The sequence below is a fragment of the Mustela putorius genome, unplaced genomic scaffold, assembly GCF_011764305.1.
Source record: "Mustela putorius furo isolate JIRA1106 unplaced genomic scaffold, ASM1176430v1.1 tig00003850_pilon_pilon_pilon, whole genome shotgun sequence".
In the NCBI taxonomy this organism is placed as follows: Eukaryota; Metazoa; Chordata; class Mammalia; order Carnivora; family Mustelidae; genus Mustela; species Mustela putorius.
The window spans coordinates 8599282-8615231 of record NW_025422002.1 but is presented as its reverse complement, the minus strand read 5'-3'; positions in this window follow the sequence as shown (position 1 = coordinate 8615231).

Genomic DNA, 15950 nt, shown 5'->3' with positions numbered 1-15950 from the left:
TCTCATTAAGAAACGTTCTGTTTGTGTGTATACATATTTAATGCTCATATTTCAAATACATACTCAAGTACATACTCTCATTAAGTGATTCAGCACAGAGTGTGAAATTTCACTACCATTCCTCAACCTTAATAGCCAAGTAATTAGTAAAGACTGCTCAGTGCATATGCTTTTGTCTCCTTTTATACATTTACAAACAAATGAACGCATGGTTTTTTTTAATCCCTAAAAACAATCTCACACTATATGCTTTGTTCTAAGACCTGTATTTTTCTTAGAGATGTTTCTAATTCAGAACATAGACGTCTGCCTGTTTCCATATGATGATTCAATAGCATTTCACAATATGCATATATTATATTTCATTTAACTCTTTCTCTGCATGAGCCATTCTATAATACATGTTATTTTCATTCTTCTGTGTGTACCGGCATTTTGCCTTCCAGTGATCAGGTAGAGTTATTCAGTTTGGGAATCTATCTGCAAAGAGTGAAGAAATTTCTTAATTCAGACTTAATGAAAACTTGTCCATAGCACTGGGCATATAGTCTGTACTGCATGTTCTATAGACATCTATGTATGCACAATAAGCTGCGTATGGTGAGCTAGTGAGCTGGAATAGCAGCTGTTCCTTTATTAACTATCAATTTGTATTAACTAAGGTGATTAACTTTGTAAATTATTTTTCATACATTTACTTAATCAAGTCTGGCTTTCCATGCTTTGCCAGTGGTAGGTATGTGATTTTGTCTTATTATATCTCATTTTTGATTGCAATATTTGAAAACTCCTTTCATGGAAGATAATGTCCTGCTGGGATCCAGGGGGGAAAAAAAAAAAAAAGAAAAAGAAAACAGAAGAATCCTTTGCTGTGCAGGACTGGAGCACATTTGTATCAGAATTAAAGGTTCTGGGATGTCTGGATGGTTCAGATGGTTGACCATCTGCCTTCAGCTCAGGTCATGATCCTGGGGCCTGAGATGGAGCCCTGTGTCCTTCAGGCTCCCTGCTCAGTGGGGAGCCTGCTTCTCTCTCTGCCTGCCGCTCCCCTGCTTGTGCTCTTCCTCTCTCTCTTTCTCTTTCTCTCTGATAAGTAAATAAATAAAATCTTTAAAAAATAGAATTAAAAGTTCTCAGGGATGAAGCCTCTGAAATACATTGCTATTTCATCACTTTGCACCTGACACTATGTTGGCTACATAGCCAGAGGCAGTTGAAGTTGGTTATATATAATTACAAAACACCTTCCCTGTATTTGCAAGAGCTCCTTGTTTTTAGAAGACACTCAAAATCCATCTTAATCACCTTTCTTTTTCCCAAGAGAGTGCAAAAAGCTTAATGCTTCTACAAGTGTATCTGGAAAAAAAGTTATTTCAAAATAATGATACCAGTACTTCCTCAACAGGGATAGTTGTGACTTTTTTGAATCTTTATTGTGGTGGTATGATTGAAGAAAAGTCAAGAAATTCACAGTTAAATCAGATAGAAAGGCCAGAAGCTATTCCCTTTTCTTTGTAAAGTGAAGCTCCAAGGGTATAAATTTAAAAAACAAAGATCTTTCCCAAATTAATTGAGAATGAGACTGGATTTAGCCCAGTTGTGGTTGCCAAGCAACTGAGCTACATATTGGAAAAGAGGATGAGGGTTCTTTAGCCCCTGGGTATCACTTCAGGCACTGAGTTTCCTTGAAGGATGTGAAAAACACTTTGCTCTTTTGGACGTTTCTACTTAAAGATGTCTGTGATTCATACCATATGCCTTTCACCTCTTCAGTCAGATTTAACATTGTAAGACAGCTTAATTGTCCCTCTTCCATGAAGCTTTTCCTGACCATCTCCACTTCTAGTTCCTCTGTGCTTCCCTCACCCTATGCATTTCATTATCTTTGCACTCATCATCCTAGAATCACTAACTTGTTCATTTATCTTTCTTGTGTGTCTGCCCAACCTGATTGTAATTAGGCACCGTCTCCTGTTTTCCTTCCTATCTCCCATGCATAAAGCCGTGTCTCATCGTCTGTAGATCTCTGACATTATCTGTTGAATGGATGGGTGGATAAAGAAATGAATGCATGAATAAATTAAAAAGAGTTAATCAGGCTTCAATGAAGAATCACTCCCTGTATAAGCAGATATTATCAAGGACTCTATATGTAAATGTAATGGAATAGCTCCAGTATATACTTTTGGAACAGACTTTGTAATAACCGTGTTTCAAGCCAATGTTGTAAAAGAGCTTGTTTGAATTAAGTTACCTTTCCTCTTTCTTCTGTTCTTTGTCCTTCAGGCTGCCTAAGCAGTGGTGATTGGTTCTTAAAGTGAGTTCAGATTATGTGGCAATTGGCCACAACTTCCCATCTCAAGGCAGGTAGGTCTTCCTGATTCTCCTTGCTTGTTGGACTTTGCCTGTGGCTTATTCCTCTGTTTATTATTACTCAACTGCTACTTCTTGCATTTTAGTGTGAAGTATTCTTCATCTCAGGTTAGCACAGGATATTTTTCTTGGAAAAATTCTGGATTCCTTGTGGCTGTTAACATGTTTAGTTATGACTGTAATAACACTAGAACTCCCCTGGATAATCCTTAAAAAGGACAATATACATTGGGCTGTTTCCTGAGGTAGGGAGCTTTAAAGGGAACTAATTTCTCATATTTACGTCTTCACATGCAAGATAGTAGAAGGACTCTGTTTTATCAGGTGATTGCAGGAATCAGATGACCAACAAACTGTGTAGTTTGAATAACATTTTTAGAAAGGGACTATTTACAAAGGCTTGGTCAGGGCAAAGAGACATCAAGAGAGATTGGGTACTACTCTAGGGTTAGAAATAGGATCATATGAATGGGAAATGTGAAGGAATGGCTCTCAAAATCTAAAGCAAAAAAAGTCTGAGAGAGGAGATGAGAGCTGTGTGGAGAGGATTGCCTGAGAAGAGCATTAACCTTTGTTCAAGTTCATGGAGACTCTGTAGAGAGGGATCCTGGGGAATAAATGCCCTGAACTTAATAAATGCCCTGAACTTTCTTCTCTCACTAGTCTCTCACTGATGCACTCCAATAGCTAAACCCAACTGGAAAACCAAAGGCCAAAGAAGCTTGAAGAAGTGGCATATGCCAGCCAGCCTCTTGGGATGCAGGGTGCAAATTGGAGGAAAGATCTAGAAGGGCAAGTAGAAGATACTTAGTACAACCACCAAGAAGGAATGCAGATATAACAGGCTTTGTGAGTGGAGCCTATGTTGTGTATAGCTTCACTCCAAAATAATTTAGGGGTGTAATATTTTCACATTTCCTTACAGATCTTCAACTGCTTCTGTAAACATTTCTTTATCTTGTTTCTTACTGGCATTAGCCCCTCACTAATTTGCTTGTGTAAAGTCTCTAAAAACAAGCACAAGCTGTCTTTGGCTTACTCTTACCTCTAGGATGAAGTCCATTTATAATGTGGCATTTGATAATCTTTAAACCCTGGTTCCAACTTTTCACTGTCTGGGTAGCTCCTATTCATCTTTTAGGACTTACTAACCTGAAACTTGACTAGATGCAAATGGGATAAATCTAAATTATACAGTTTAGGCAAGAAATGGAATTTTTTGGACACATTACCACCCAAGAAGGGCAGGTTTCTGATCATCTTCTGGGATTCCAGCACCAAAGAGTGGGGACAGTTTCTCTCTAGAACAACCATTATCAATGTGACTTAGTTTCTTGTCTCTATGCTCTGTGTGTTTGAGGTCAGGTCCTCTAGAGAGATAGTCTGATTGGCCCAGCTCTGGTTAGATGTACACTGCTGATCTAATGGTCAGTAGGTACTTGGGTATTGTCATTGTGTCCCACTCTTAATTTCTTGATTTTCAGATTATGATCTCAAGATCCTGGGATTTAGCTTATGCTGGGCTCCGCACTTAACAGAGTTTGCTTGGGATTCTCTCTCTATCTCTCTCTGCAGCCCCCCCCAAACCCATGCTTGCTCTCTCTTTCCAACAAATAAATAAACTTTTTAAAAAAATTAGGTATGGGACACCTGGGTGGCTCAGTTGGTTGGACGACTGCCTTCGGCTCAGGTCATGATCCTGGAGTCCCAGGTTCGAGTCCCACATCGGGCTCCCAGCTCCACGGGGAGTCTGCTTCTCTCTCTGATCTTCTCCTCGCTCATGCTCTCTCTCACTGTCTCTCTCTCAAATAAATAAATAAAATCTTAAGAAAAATAAAAATAAAAAAATAAAAAAAATTAGGTATGATCATTAGAGATATAAAATAGCCATATTGTCCCTAGGGAATTTATTGGTGGATAGTGATGATAGAACCGTTAATAACTGGAGAAGAAATAACAGATTATAAATTGGAGAGACATTTTAAAAGGTTATCTAGTATAAAGACCTAACTTAATTAGGATTTTTAAAAAATATTTATTCATTTATTTTAGAGAGAGAGCATCAAGTAGGGGAAGGTACAGAGGGAGAGGGTGAGAGAGAGGGAGAGAAGCAGACTTCCTGCTGAGCATGGAGACTGACACCAGGCTCAATCTCACAACCCCGAGATCATGACCTGAGCCAAAATCAAGAGTCTAATGCTTAACCGACTCAGGCACACCCTTTTTTGTGATCTTTTTAAATGAAGTTTTTTCAGATTTCTCTAGAGACTTCTATATCCTTGTTACAATCTAATTATTTTTCCAAATATTTGTCAGTTGCTCCCCTAAGATGTTGAATTAAAAGGAAAGGACCATGTCTTAGTCTTTATATGCCCAGTACCTAATACAGTGAACAGAGAGACACTTTAATACTTTTGGTTAAGCATTGAGTGAACATCATGGTAGAAAGAAACGGACATTGGAATTGCAAGGCTAATGTTAAGTTATTTCATTGATTTACTAGATCTTTTGAATTAAGCCAATCTTCAAATTATTTTAGTTTTGGTTTTTTTCTTTCCAGTAATAACCATATCTTAAGAGTAATGACAACCAGGGGAACCTGAATGGCTTCAGTGGGTTAGAGCCTCAGCCTTCAGCTCAGGTCACGATCCCAGGGTCCTGGAATTGAGCCCTGCATTGGGCTTTCTGCTCAACAGGGAGCCTGTTTCCCCCTCTCTCTCTGCCTCCTTGTGATCTCTATCAAATAAATAAATAAATAATCTTAATTTTAAAAAAAGAGTAATGAGAACCAAATGGCATGCTTATGAAGCAGTAACCCATAAATGAAGGCTTTAATTGGTTGGGAGCCTTCATACTGTTGGAGTCAGACAGACCTGGTTTTGAATCATTCTTTTTTTTTTTTTTTTTTAAGATTTTATTTATTTATTTGACAAACAGAGATCACAAGTAGGCAGAGAGACAGGCAGAGAGAGAGAGAAGAAAGCAGACTCCCTGCTGAGCAGAGAGCCGGATGCGCTGCAAGGCTCCATCTCCCGACCCTGGGATCATGATCCGAGCCGAAGGCAGAGGCTTTAACCCACTGAGCCACCCAGGTGCCCCGAATCATTCTTTTGCTTCTTGTATGACATTGAGCAAGTCTCTTAATCTTCCTGGGCCTCTGTAAGGTTAAAGATAATAATACCTAACTTCATAAAGTTAGGATGAAGATTAAACTTGATAATCCATATATTACGCTTGGTGCTTGGCGATTGCTTATGTATGTTGCCTGTTACTATCAACGCCAAATTCTAGGCAATACAAGAAAGGAGATGACGTCTGATTATATGTTTTTTTTAGCTGCCGCCTGCTTTATCTCCACACTTACTGCCTATGTTGTTGTCTTTCATTTAATAATCTGAAATGACCGTCCCCTTAAACAATTCAACAGGGGATTTTCCAGCTCTCCCCTCCACTTTATCAACATGGACTCCCCTAATGGGTCTTTTCTACTTTGAATCTTTCAGACACTAAAGTGAACTAATAATTAATCCTTGATAATATTGTAAAGCAGTCTTATGAATTCACGTTCTCTCAAACAACTGCCATCTATATTTTTCTGGGCACATTTTGCAGATTCAAAGTAAACTCAACAGAGTAGATTCCATGGAGAGATGTGCCAGCATTGGGCTTGGCTGTTGGTGAAAGATCTGTGGGCATGTGTGCCTCTCAGCATTTCACACATTGTAATGTAACCCTTGCTGTACCTCCAAGAGCAATGAGCCTGCTAGAAAAAAGTTGTCTTTGAGACATTGTATTCCTTTTCTAAAGAAAAGAAGATTTTAGCATAATTGAATAGGTACAGAACAAAAAGTCAGGGTGTCTTCTTTTAAGTGGCAATACTATCTACCATTACTATAAAGATCACTCCCACTCTCAAAGACTTTCCGTCTGTGAAATGGGACTAACATCCATCCCATTTTTCTTACAGAACAATTTTGGAAATCAAAGAAACAGCATATGTGCAAAATTTTGTGGAGATCCTTCAAAATCACATCATATGATTTTAGAATCATATGTTTCTAAAAGTCTACATTTAATGTAGCTCAAAGCTTAGAAAGGCATTTCCGGTCTCTAAAAAATTAGTCCTCATATATTTACTCTGTGCTTTAAATGAATGCTCCAGACCATCATATTTCACTGTGTAGAAGAAGTAAACTTTGTGACATGGCTTAGGTTTAAACTCTTAAGTGACTTTTTCCAAATTTGATCTAGGCTTACTGGGACCAGCAACAGGGATACATCAATATTTAAAAGCCACTTCAAAAACTGTTTGGGACTTTTGGGGCGTCTGGGTGGCTCAGTGGGTTAAACCTCTGCCTCCAGCTCAGGTCATGATTCCAGGGTCCTGGGATCGAGCCTCACATTGGGCTCTCTGCTCAGAAGGGAGCCTGCTTCCCCCTCTCTCTGCCTGCCTCTGCCTACTTGTGATCTCTCTCTCGCTCTGTTAAATAAATAAATAAAATATATTAAAAAAAAAACTGTTTGGGACTTTTAATAATATTGAAGGAAAGGGGGGCTTACTTCTAGATGTTAAAGAAATAATATGTTTTTGTATGTATTTTTATTATAAATTCATTCATATCTGAAGTACTTAACATAAAATTAACCTATAAACTATCATTTTATTTTAAACTATTTTTTACAACCTGCCACAATTTTCTAAAATGTATTTTATAGACACTGATACGAAACAACATGGAGGTTTATATTTCAGATGCATTTATACACAAACTATGGTAGAATTACTTGAGAGAGATTTCTTACCTCTTTGTGTTAAAGGGCCAAAATAGTACTGAGGAACTCTTTTGTTTATGATTAAAAACTTTGTGGGGCCTTCTGAGTTAGTTGGTTTGTCAGTCAACTAAAGCTCTTTGTGTTTTCTAGGTTACAATTGATGGATCCTGTGGCTTTTCTATCTGCACAGGGAAGGAATTTACAACCAGAAGAAACAAAGCACTTAAACATTCTGGAGATTTACTTCATGACTTCTTTTAATTAAAGTTAATTCCTTATTAAAGAGGTACTCATATTTCCAATCCCGCATCTTCTTTCTCAAAGAGAGCACTCACACTATTGTTTGTGCAACTGCAAGTATTTGATGGGTTTAAATTATTGCGTTGTCATTATTTTTTTAAAGTCATCATTTTTTTAAAGTTATTTTCTTTCATGTGAATATCTAATTCAAAATCTCTCTGCATGTTAATATCCTGATTTGTAGGAGAGATCAGTGGTCATAGGGTTATTCTGAGAACTCAATGTCTTAAGAAGTAAAGGAGTTAAACTCTCCCTGGCAAAGAGGAAAAACTCAGTCTATGCTCCCCACATGGTGGTTGTTGCTGGAAGTGCTTCTGTCCCTGTTGTCTTTGATCCTCCAGGACCTACTTGAATCATATTCTTGCAAGAACATGAAGATGAATGGACTACTTTTGTTTCTTGTGCTCTGGTAGAATCCACAAAGATTAGTCCAACTGTTAGAATGATCTCTGAGGAGATAAATATGAGATTTTATTTCAGAAGTTTCAGTCTTTGAGAGCCTTCCCCTTGGGAGCAGAAGATGAGCATTTGGAGTACTCCAAGGTAGAATAATGAATATTTGCTCTTCCTTTCATTTCTTACAATTTTCCTGACCCAGAAGCAATAGTGGATTCTTCTGTCATTCTGGTATTCCCTAGCTATTCTTGTGGGCACCTTGCCTGATTCAGTTATGCTTTATAAATTTTAAAATACAGTTGGAGGCTCCATACTACTTTATCTCAGAGTCTGAAAAATAAAAAAAAAAAATGAGAAATACAGTGGAAGCCTGTATTAGTTAAGATTAAATGCAGCTACATATGAAAGAAACTCAAATAGCAGCAGCTTAACTAAGAAAGATCATTTTTTCCCCTCTCACATAAAAAATGAGCTGTGGTTGGCAGCCCAGGGCCATTAATCAATGGCCCAGTGTATTCTTCCTTTCTGCTCTTCCATCCTTAGTGTGACTTCTGTGCTCAAGATTGCCTTACTGTTGTGGGATTGACATTGTATCTCCAGCCATCATGTTAATGTTCTAGGCAGCAGAATGGAGGAAAGGAGAGGAGCAAAGTGTTTATCCTCACGGAATAAGTTCCTTTTAAAAAGCTTTGTGAGGGGGCGCCTGCGTGGCTCAGTGGGTTAAGCCTTGCCTTCAGCTCAGGTCATGATCTCTGGGGCCTGGGATTGAGCTCTGCATCGGGCTCTCTGCTCAGCGGGGAGCCTGTTTCCCTTCTCTCTCTGCCTGCCTCTCTGCCTACTTGTGATCTCTGTCAAATAAATAAAATCTTAAAAAAAAAAAAAAGCTTTGTGAGAAGCTGTACACTGCATCTTTAATCTATTATGTCAGGAGAAGATGGAAAATATAGGTTTTATCTAGAACTTGTCAAAAATCATTTATATTTCAGGGATATATTTTTATCATGTCCATAAACTGACCAGTCCCAGCTATACTTGCCATTGTATTACATAGTGGTGAGCATAGGCTACAGAATCAGACCAATCTGGGTTTAGAGCTTGATCTACTTCCTACTTTTTGGATATCCTTGGGGAAATCAGGGAATTTCTTTGAGTCTTAATTTTATCATCTACCAATTAGAGATAATAATAGAGCTTACTTTATAAGGGTTGAAAGAGCTGACAAATGTATGTAAGTCTTTATCCAAGTAATAATTTTTAAATGAGTACCAATAGTTTTATTTATTTCACTGTCCCTTATGGGTCAAACATGGTACCAGCTTAGACAAATGTCATATCTTATCTTCACAAGTGAAGTGTTTTATAAATGAATGAATCAGAAACTCAGAAAGGCTAAGTAAGTTGACCAAGGTTATACAAAAATGGAATATAAGCCTTCCCTCCCAATTAAAGAAGAAAAAAGGAAAACAAAACAAAACAAAACCCAGATCTTTCCAACTCTAACAGTTGTGATTTTTCTTCCAGATTAGATTGCTCTTTTTAGACCCAGGAACACACAGTACCTATAGGTTTATGTAATAACAAGCTGGGTTCTTTTAGCATTTTATTTTACTGATTGTATTTGTTCAGCAAAAGTCAGGGGTTTCCAGAGATTGTAAATGGGGGTTTTAAGCCCAGACTTCGGATTTATCGTGTCCTGGGGGGGGTGGGGGGAGAAACAAGACCCTGCTATAGGAGGAAAAATAGTAGATATTTTCTACTTAAGACATTGTTTCAAAGTCTCCATATTTCTAGTTCTTTGTCACCAGGATACATATGTAGACTTTGAGTGAAATAATCAGGTTGGAGAGCCAGATCCTATTGTTCTCTGTCTTCTGATGTCAGTTCAATTTGTAAAATTGAAATGGGGCATATGCTGTGTTAGATGGTTGAGCTTAACTAATGTGATACACCCCTGGAGGGTGTGCATACAAGGCCCATATTACTTGACTATGGTAAAAGTTGCCATGATAGAGAAAGTCAAGGATGCTGTCAGTGTAACAGAAGGTGCAACTGAATTCACACATGGGGGCTGGAGCAGGAAGAACATTTTATAAGCTGAGACCTAAAGGATAAATCAGGATTTACCAAAGGAAGAGAAGTCGGAAGAGTATTCCAAGTGGGAGAGATAGCATGTGACTTTGACCCTGGGCTCTGATTTTTGGACATATATTCTTTGATTATTCCTACCCTTACCTTTTAACTTTTGCTTTGACTCTGCCAGGTCTGGCTTTCAGCCTTGCCATCTGAAAGCCCATTGTGAAACATAGATGTGGCCACCACCTTAAACAACATGGCACTAGGATTATGTCCTCATAAAGCCATTGTTAACAAACCATTCTGCAGAATTGTTCTAAAACAGAAATGGCAACTAAGCTTCATTTCCTGTACCAGTGCTAATAGTTTATGGTAGCAGCCTGAACAGATCAAAAGGATACTGAGGATTAGTGGAAAGTGTCCCATGATTAATTAGTGATGCTTCCCTAGGTTCAGAAAGAGAGTTGTGATGTACAGGAATTCACATCTTAGGTCCAAAACTCTATTTCCCCCTTTCCAATATGTTTGAATGGAACTAGGAATAATGTCAAAGAAGCAGCAGGTACAGTCCAGAAAGGAGAGATGATAACACCTCCTGTCTCTTCCCTGTAGCATTTCTAACCTCAACATACAGAATTTGGCTTTTGATAATAATGAAAAGCTGGCTCCAAGTTCCTTGGGTCATCTTGGTGGTCCTTACATTTGCAAGTCCCTTCAGATACCCAGCTGCTGCTCCTAACATACCTGCCAACAATAAAATGCCTAATGTCAGGGGTTACCTTAATCAGGAATGCCTGGGGAGAGGCAGGAATATGTCTGTGGTCACAGACTTGAATTTGCTGTTGACCTGCATGGACTTGAGTCTATGACCTCATCCTTATAAACGTTTCCTGCTATTGTATAAGTACCAAGCCACAGACAACAGTCTACTTAGCAAAAAATTTTAAAAATGATTATTTCCCTGCTTAAAACTTTTCATTTGTCCCATTGACTGCTTGTCAATGATTCTAGACCATACTGCATGCTACGCTCCAGATGCATAAAAAACCCAACGTTACTTTTCTTTGTGTGACCCTGCTTTACTGTCTTTGCATTAATCTACTCAGACCTTTGCAGTTGAAGCCTTCTTCAGCTCTGCTTTGTCCATTTAGCTAACTCATCCGAATTCCACACTGGCTGGAATATAACTATCTCTCATCCCTTGCCCATCTGTCCCTCCTGGTTCATCTCTCTGACCAATGCTTTGTCTGTGTTTTATATACTTCTATTATTGTGTAAACATCATTATATAAAACATATTGTATAAAAACATCATATTAGTTGTAAATAAATCATATGCTCTAGCAGACTGTGACCTTTCTGAGAGTAGGGACTGGATCTCCCTCCTCTTCTGACAGACATTTAAGCCAGAGTCTGGTCACTTCATATATTGAATTAACTTAATCTTGAAAAAACAAAAACAAAAGCAAAAAATCCCAAAACTCTAACGTACACTTTAAATCCACACTTTCCAATGGGCTCTGTGCATATCTGGAGGAGTGAGGAAACTCCTGGCTAATCAAAGATAGCAATATATGCCTGTTTCATTTGTCTATCTTTGCATTCTCCTATTTTATAGATTACAGCCAGGACAGAGAAGATCAAAATTAAAATTCAGACATTTTGAGTTACTCTACTGCAACTAGAGGTATGGGATACTATGTTATTTTCCTTGGGAGTTTTAACCAAAGAGATTTTATTTTTATTTATCACAACAGGGTGCCAGGCAACATCTTGCCAAGTCATATTAATCGAATTATTCAGACTCTCATGAGTTAATATCGTCTTATCTCATGTTTCCAGCTCATTAACTAATAACCAAAAATGCAAGTAATTAAGGCACTTAGAAAATGCCATTATGTGCCATTGAATTTTGTCTCCCTTCTGTGTTTGTTGAGTAGTTGGGTAGAAAACACTTAACCTTTGGCTCACATTACCTTCCTAGAGAATGACCATCATCCTCTTGGCTTCTTCCCAAAAGCATTAGGCTAGTTTTCTACACTGCAGATTCTTGAGGCCTTTATTCCCACTGACTCTGGGGCTGCTTGGAAACATGCTGTCCATCAAAGAAGAAGAAGGAGGAAGATTGTGAATTCCCAGTTGTCCAAACTTGATTATTGTTTTGCTTGTTCTCTCAAAGTTTGATAACGACAAATGTTAGTATATCTCAAGTGCCTCACAGACCCTACCAATCTCTGTTAGAAAATGAAGTTAGGGGTGCCTGGGTGGCTCAGTGGGTTAAGCCTCTGCCTTCAGCTCAGGTCATGACCTCAGGGTCCTGGGATCGGGCCCCACATCGGGCTCTCTGCTCAGCAGGGAGCCTGCTTCCCCCCCCCCCCGCCCCGCTCCCGCTTGCCTGTCTGCCTGCTTGTGCTCTCTCTGTCAAATAAATAAATAAATAAATAAATAAATAAAAGAAAATGAAGTTAAACTCCTTTCTTTTTCTAATACCAGAATTAAGAAGTGAGCCTCCATTATGTTTGCAGAAATCTGTCTTTAGGACACTTGATTTCTTCAGGAATCTCTGCACAGCCACAGAGAACACTTAAGTATTCCATCCATTTATCTCATTGGTTATACCTACCAATGTTTGGCCCTAGATCTCTGCCTCCTCTGCTGCTGGTTGCCTCTTACTCTCTCAGGTGGTGTCTGTTTAGGCTTGGGATTCTTTCTGTAACTAGGCCTGGGTCTGGGCACAGTCTTTTCTTTAGCTCACCATAGAGATAGCTAATATAGGCGGATGAAACCTTTGAAATAGTGGGGGGCAAGTGTAGCACAAAGACTGGACACAGATATCCGATGTAGGCAATCTCAGAGTTCACAGGCCAAAATATCCTCTGGATGTGTGGGGACATCCAGAATTCATAATTTAGATGAACTAAATTATGTTCCCAAAAAGATATGTCAAAGTCTTAATGTTACCCCCACTACCTCAGAATGTGACCTTACTAGGATATAGGGTCTTAGCGATGTGGTCAGCTCGGAGGAGGTGATACAGTAGTGACACAGGCTCTTTAGTACACCATGACTGGTGTCCTTATAAAAGAGAAGACCCCAAGAAAAGAATGCTATGTAGAAGACAGAGGCAGAAATTAAGGTGATGTAGCTGCAAGCCAAGGAACACCAAGGACTGATGGCCACTGTCAGAAGCTAGGAAGAAGCAAGGAAAGATTCTCTGCCACAGACTTCTGGAGGAAGCAGGTCCTTGGTGACAGCTTGATTTTGGCCTTCTGGCCTTGGGAATTGTGAGACAATAAATTTCTCTTTTTATAAGCCGCCTAGTTTATGGTACTTTGTTATAGCATCTCTAGGAAACTAATACTAGGTCCCTCTTGCTAGCTCCCAGCCTGTCATCGTAATTAGAGAACCAGGACACCTGGGTGGCTTAGTTAGTTAAATGTCTGACTCTTGATTTTGGCTTAGGTCATGATCTCAAGGTCATGAAATGAAGCCCCACATCAGGCTCCACACTGAGCTTGGAGCCTACTTCAGATTCTCTCAATACCTCTCTCTCTGTTTCTCCCCACCCCTACTCTCTCTCTCAAAATCATCGTTATTATCATAATCGTCATCATCATAATCATCATCATCATTGCAGAACCCAGCTCATTTCTCTAAATCAGCAGCTGCCCTTGCTCATCTAAAGTCACAGATTAAATTCTGAGGTTCTCCCTGTCTAGCCTCACATCTACTCTATCCTAGGATGACTGCTACTTGAGATGTCCTGCCCCCACCCCAGGAAAATAAATTAGCAACGCTTTGGTTGACTCTGTTCCAGGAACCCCTTTGTGGTAACCACTACCAGGCAGAAAACGTAAGACAACAAGGCAATAGTATAGCCGTTGAGGTAGGTTTTGGCATTATCAATCCAGTTCCTTTTAGAGTCCCTCTGGCTAATTTGCTGACAAAATCTATCATTCTTCTCTTTTTATGATTTTTGCATAAATAGGAATACACATTATCTTCTAAGAATAGACACTCATTTTAGGAACAGAGCTTGAATTAGGAAATGAATGTGTCCTTAGAGAAAGCATAATCTGTAAAAAGAATGAAATCAAAATTTTTACACTCTATTTCAGAGAAGCTTAGATTGTCTTTGCATTCTATTTCTTCATTCTAAAACTCATTGCTTTACCTTTGCATAACTAAAAGCCATGTCAGAATGATTTCCATAAAATAAAGGTAGAGTTTTTTTCCCAAAGGAAATTTAAATTTCCATCTATAAGGTGATAGGAAAAATATTAGAAGTGTTGAAATGTCCATCCCCATTCATATAACCCACCCTCCTGCTTCTACCTATGAATGTTTTAAAGAAAAAAAAATAGAGCTATAGAGAGCAGTAGAGATAGAGATGAAGGTAGAGGTAGAAGTGGGGAGAAAGACAAAGGCAGAGAGAGAGAATTGTCAGCCCCTCCGCCTCCAGCCTTGGCTAGACCTCTCCTTCATCTCAAGACTCTTTTTCATTTTAGGATTTCAGTTCTTCCTATTCTCTCTTCCTCCATGAGTAATTGCTCCTTGAATTGTGCTTCTATATGACACTTAGAGCTGGAAATTCCATAAGTAAAAGAAGAAATAGCTCAAGACGGATGAAGTGTAGAGGGTACAGTGACAGCACTGCCATGAAATACAGCTTCCCAGCACATTTCCAGGCCCCAGCGCACTACCATGATTGATCTGTAATGCCCACCATGGTATGGGAGGAAGTAGGGGATGGACCAGTAGCACAGATTTTTCTGTTCTGCATGGTCTACCCAATCTGACACTTGTACTGTAGCTGTTCTTCTTTAGGTTAAACCCTCTATGTCAAGAATCAGCATATTTGGCATGCCACTAGTTTTGTAAATAAGATTTTTTTGAATGCATCCATAGCCATTCATCTACATATCATCTCTGGCTGCTTTTATACTACAAAGGCAGAGTTGAGTAGTTGCCATAGGGACTGTATAGCCCACAAAGCCAAAATTATTTACTATCTAACCCTTCACAGAAAAAGTTTGCTGATCATTGCTGTATATGGAACCAGTCCTAGACAATGCTTTTCTTCTCGGATCTGCTAACTGGACTGATTCCATCCTTCAACAGAGAGTATTAAATGTTCCATTCAGAACTCTGCCAATAACAGATATTTGAAATCAATATCAAACAATCTAGAGTGAAAACAAACAAACAAACTAGGGTGAAATAGTAGAGGTTTGGCTCTAGCTACAAGGTCCAGGGATAACTGGCTTTAAGTACAGTTGGATCTTGAAAGGAAAATATGTCATCATAAATAATCTCCCTGTCTTCATCTTTCATTCTTGCTTTTCTCTCAGGCACCAAGGAGTCCCATATTTATAGCTGACTCATTATGCCAATAGGGTAATTGCATCTCCTTGCCAGTCAGTCCAGCAAAAACAACAGCACTTAGTATAAAAGAGCCATCGTTTGACATTCTCAGATGACTACTATGGCCAAAGGGAATAAAATTTGATAACTAGCTTGCTTGGGACCATGGGTATATCTATCCCTGTAGCTGGACCAGGAGTCAGTTCCACCCAAACTATAAGACTGGTTATGAGGGAGAGCTATGTCTCCAAAGGAAAATCAATGTTTCCCCCCAGATTAAGGGTGAATGAATTTATAGTAAAGAAACATCCACTATTCCTGGCTAATGGAATTTCTGCTATAAGGAAGAGAAATAAAAGAGGCAGAGAACCTATTCTTTTAGATTCTGATCCATCTAGATCTGGACTGGATCCTTCTGGATCCCTTCTGATAGATTCTGATCTGATCTGTGACCGTCAGTCATTTCATGACCATCTGAGGGAGCATTCAGGGATGTCCTGGCTCTAGGTGGTGGCCAGGAAGGAAAGTTTGGTGGCCTCTGGATGTCTATATACTCTTATATGAATATTTGCAAAGGCAGTATTCCCACCTCAAAGCATTGTACATGGTGACCTCATCCCAAGAGATTTTCCAACCGAGCTGCACCATATCCAGCTGTAATTACTAGTGAT